This window comes from Diachasma alloeum, unplaced genomic scaffold (genome assembly GCF_001412515.2).
Source record: "Diachasma alloeum isolate Michigan unplaced genomic scaffold, Dall2.0 Dall_scaffold_00987, whole genome shotgun sequence".
In the NCBI taxonomy this organism is placed as follows: domain Eukaryota; kingdom Metazoa; phylum Arthropoda; class Insecta; order Hymenoptera; family Braconidae; genus Diachasma; species Diachasma alloeum.
Genome location: NW_021681102.1, coordinates 70302 through 75032, shown reverse-complemented (window position 1 = coordinate 75032; position 4731 = coordinate 70302). Strand labels below are relative to the sequence as shown.

The 4731-nt window shown below is 39.6% G+C and overlaps 1 non-coding gene across 1 annotated transcript; it reads right to left on the bottom strand.

Annotated features, from left to right (window-relative positions):
• Window positions 1-1402: 1402 nt before the first annotated feature.
• Trnar-ucg lies at window positions 1403-1475 on the bottom strand. The gene has a single exon. It is a non-coding gene; the product is annotated as a tRNA-Arg (tRNA).
• Between the last annotated feature and the right edge of the window lie 3256 nt (window positions 1476-4731).

Below are 4731 nucleotides of genomic sequence, written 5' to 3'. Positions count from 1 at the left end.
CAGCTGGGCGGGTTTCTAAATATAGCCACACCTTATCACCAGTCTGACAATAATGTTCGGAAGCATGGTTTACCTAAACCACGCCTTTTGGCATTATTTCGTTGGTCTATTAATCTTACGAGGTTAGAGTGCGTGCTGCGGAGGCCATCCTGTGAACTCCGCCAAGGCATATACTATCAATTCTGTACTACTTTATAGGATTTTATAAGGACACAAGAATACCAACTGCGTCAAACAAAAATTCAATACACCCGTAAACGTTTCATCATTGTATTTATTTTTTTCCAATGATGCAGCGGAGTGTCGGAACCTTTCATATTTTCTCCTACTTCATAGCCCCAAAATTTACTGCGTAACTTCCTTAACCCCTGACGTACTGGGCTTTTATTGCCAAGAGTGTCGGTCGCTTAATATCAAACTTACTGATATCTTAATCAAACAAAACGGTCAAACTTAGTATTTGGACGTTTTAGACTATTCTAGATCATTTCCAAGCAAAATTAGAAAATCTAAAAATAAAACGATTTCAATGCTTTCATTTGGATGCAAAAAAAGAGACTCAATCTGTATAAAGGATGCTGATATTTCGTAATTTTAGTCTCACAGTGTTTGCTCATGGCGCTTTGACAATTTCTTATTTCGAAGTGCTTGATTATTCTTATTCACCCCAAGCTAATTCTGGTGAAGTTTAGGTTCAGGCGTCAATCGAGAAAAACAAATAAGACAATTACGCGGATCCGATGTTAAATCCGTGCAAAATGTGACCAAAGTAAAGTAACATTTGCGAGACATGACCTTTACGCAATATGATGTTTGCAACGTCCAACCGTGTGAAGTTTGAGTTTGCTCTTGGTATTATCCAGATGAAACAATACATTCTGTGCATTTCTTCAATTTTTATTCAATTACCATTTGCTGTTTCTTTCGATTCATCTTTATTATGCCTTTGGGACAATGTACACTTGCACTATCAGTCATCTTTTCATGCAAGCTTTTTTTGTACTCGTCTCGGCTCTTTTTACCTCTGGTGGGATCAATAAGCAAGGTAGAGACCAGCGCTTCTAGGCTATGAAAAGTACATATACTCATAGTTATATTACAATGGCAAGCGTTTCTTTCTCTGTTGCAATGCTGTGAAAAGCATTCAAATAAAATAAAAATTCCAAGTTATGGTTGGAATATTTGACGATATCATCATCGTTGAGATGTCATCGTCAGATATACAGGGAAATTGCTTTCATTAGAAGACTATTTCACATTATGTCATATCGCTGGGATACGAGCACTTATCATGGTGGCCTTTACTTGATTGAGAGATGAAATAAGAATATGATTGATCAATTTTTCATTTCACATGAATGAATGGTTCTTTTTAGGGTAAAAATCTGAAAAAAAAAAATTTCGACCGTGACAGGATTCGAACCTGCAATCTTCGGATCCGAAGTCCGACGCCTTATCCGTTAGGCCACACGGCCTTATAGTAGTTTCTACCCCCAATACGTATATCTTTACTCACAAAATCACATTACTTCACGTTATCACCATATTCAAAAAATGACAGGTTGCCCTTATTCGTCGAAAATTTATAGTACTAAAAATTACCGGGCTCTTATCATTTACTATAAATGTCAGATAATATAGTATTTTTTCTATAAAAACATTCGTTCATAACTTCACGATCGTAGCAATGAGCCATGGAAGGTAGGAGCAACGACAATCTTTGGACGAATCCATGGGGCTCAGCTATTCCAACCCCTTGGTGACATGGGACAACACCATGACAACATGTCACGACGAACGGATGGCAACTACATGAGAAAACCATATTAATATGCTGTAACAGTTTCCATGGAATTTTATCGTAAGCAAAAAGTATATCAGTTTATTCGATTATCAATGAATAGAAACAAAGTGTAGGCATGTAGAGATTCACTATATTTTTGTAAGAAATACAGTGCCAAGGCAAATTTTACTTTCGTTTTTCCACGAAATGCGAAAGTCAATTTTCTATAAAAGACAACTTCCATAAATTACTTGAAAAAATACAGAAACCAATGAAAATAAATCAAGTGAGGGCTCAATCAAAAATCAATAAAAATAGAACCAACGTCCTAGGCGCGGATCAGAAGGTGGAAGATTGGATTGATATTACGCAGTGATTGAAAAAACTCCGCGTCAAGAACGTTGGTTCCATCTTTACTGATTTTATATTGAGTCCTGACTTGTATTATTCTTATTGGTTTCCGTATGTTTTTCAAGTTTTTTTATAGAAGTTGTATTTTTCTAGAAAATTAACTTCCTTATTTTCAGGAAAAAACCAAACAGAATTTTTCCTTTGCACACTATTTTTTACAAATTTTTTTTTTTCTAAGTAAGTAAGCATTGTCCCCTATTTCTTCGTCCTAGTATAATCTTGATTCCCATTTATTTCCTAGTTTCAATTTTTTTTTAGATTACTGGAAGTTTTGTTTTTTCAGCGTAGTGGTTTCTACCTCGATATATATATATTGTGACGTATTTTTCAACGACACGCGGGAAATCGTGTGCGTTGTCGTCCACTAACTTTCAGCAACCCTTTTGGAATCTCTCAATCCGAAAAAGTACGAAGGTGATCAACGAGAGGAACCAAAGAAACAATACCAAAAGAGCGCCAGTCCTTTTAACCTTCAAAGGACAAGGTCACGATGTCGAAGCGCGTTCCACGACCAGCTCAGGAAACCGCGGAGGCGTGTGGGAACGGGCGAACAATTGATGCGGTTCAACACCATGAATTATTCGGAAATAAAATAAAATATATTTTTCTCACAACAATAAAACAATAGAAAATTCGGCCAAGTGCCAGTGAAATAATATTCGCTGTTTTGACATGTGCGGGAGAGGACTCCCGCGAGCAAAGGTTTGACACAAATTAAAATTATCTATTGATTGAAGCTACAATTTATAAATTTTCAGTAAATAACTGACTGTGTGATAATTACAAAATTAAGTAATTCAATGAAATGCGTGAGAGAGAACTCTACACGTGGTATGACTCGATACAAAGTATTAATATTTTAGCACATGCGAAAATAAGAAGTAATTATAAAAATCCAATATTTTTACTTGATTGGAAAAATGAACCAATATCATACAGCCACAATTTAATGACGAAATATTATCATTGGCGAGAATCACCCGAAGCGCGAGAAGGCGAAGACCACACGAATGAAGAAACTGAACAAAGTTCCAAAATCAAAACCGATAAACGGCCACAAAAGAAATGAAATAATTAATATTCAATAATGAAAATGAAGGAATGAGGCCAAAGGCCACTGAGTGCCGTGTCCCGAAGGCAAAAGGCTCGAATTTTAACACTCATACGGTGTCCAAAATAGCCACCGGAGAAATGAATCGAAAAACCACGCGAGCACTCACAAACTGAATCACGCTGACCGTTTGATACGCGAGAAACTCCAGGATAAACTCGTCTGGACCCTCAGTAGGGCGACGTCAGGAAAAGGCCGGAAAATCTCCAGGCACACCAAAGTAATAATTGTTTTAACAATTTACAGAAGCTCAAAGAACGTAATAAAACTTTAATTGCGCAGAGCGACTTAATATGGCTGAACTCCAGCGAAGAGTGGTCCGTCGGGGCCGTACATCGCCCCGAGGAACCTCAAAATCTTCTCTACGCCCACCCGAATCAACCGATGGTAGCGCGGAGAATTCGCGTTCCAATGAAATTTGAATTATAAATTTTCAATTGGTAATTATTCAGTATATATGAGCCCCAGAAAACTGAGACCTGCGCCTCGCGGTCTGTGGAGGTGATCCGCGTTGAACGGCACATGAGCCAACATAATCTGCGGCTCCGTCGATGCTGCAGCATGAGTTTTTTTCTTGTGTGGCCTTGCACAACCGATCCATCGGTGAGGTAGTGGGGGTTCGCACGTAGAGACCTGAGATGCCTGCTGGGGTGCATCGATCGTCTCTCGCGTCCCTCGTAGTGTGAGTCTCCCAGACTCACTGTGTGCGTGCTCATCGCTGTGCTGCTCGTCATCTGCTGTAGCGCCGACTTGTAGCCATTCCCGATGCTCCGCTCCAAACCCTTAATCACGAAGCTCAAGCGTAACCGGCGGTGAGCGCAATCGACAGAATTTAAGAGAATAATAAAAGAAAGAGTAAATACCAGAAATAAAGAAAATGACACTTGTGGCCCTGGGTGATCCGACTCCTCGCTGGAGTGAAAATACTCATTTTTCCTCCATGATCCGCAGTCAGTTCAGGCGAGGAACAGTACATAATTTTTATCATGTTACAACTGCCCCCCCCCCCATAGACTGAACTACCGGGGTGAGCGTCTGTGAGTGTAATATAGCGTGCAATGACGTTTCCGATAAATGAAATGTCACAAATGTCCGCGAGGAGCGGGACCCAGCAGCCATGAGTCCTTGCCTGGCTCGGTGAAGTGCATTAAGTGCACGACGTCTCGGTGGCAATCGTTCCATTCTAACGAATAAGGACGACAATGTACATATAATGTTAGGGGTTAATAATGAGTGAATGATATGAGGTTTTTAGGGGAAGTTTGCGCCATGGCTCACTCGTCATCTGAGTCGTGCGCGAGTCGCTCGTCATCCGCTGTTAACACGAGTTTTAAATCTTTAATGTGATGTCTTCCCGCGATGTTCCCCTCCTGATCTACTAGTTCGAAATCCGAATTAATATCTTTCATATGATAAATTTTTGTGC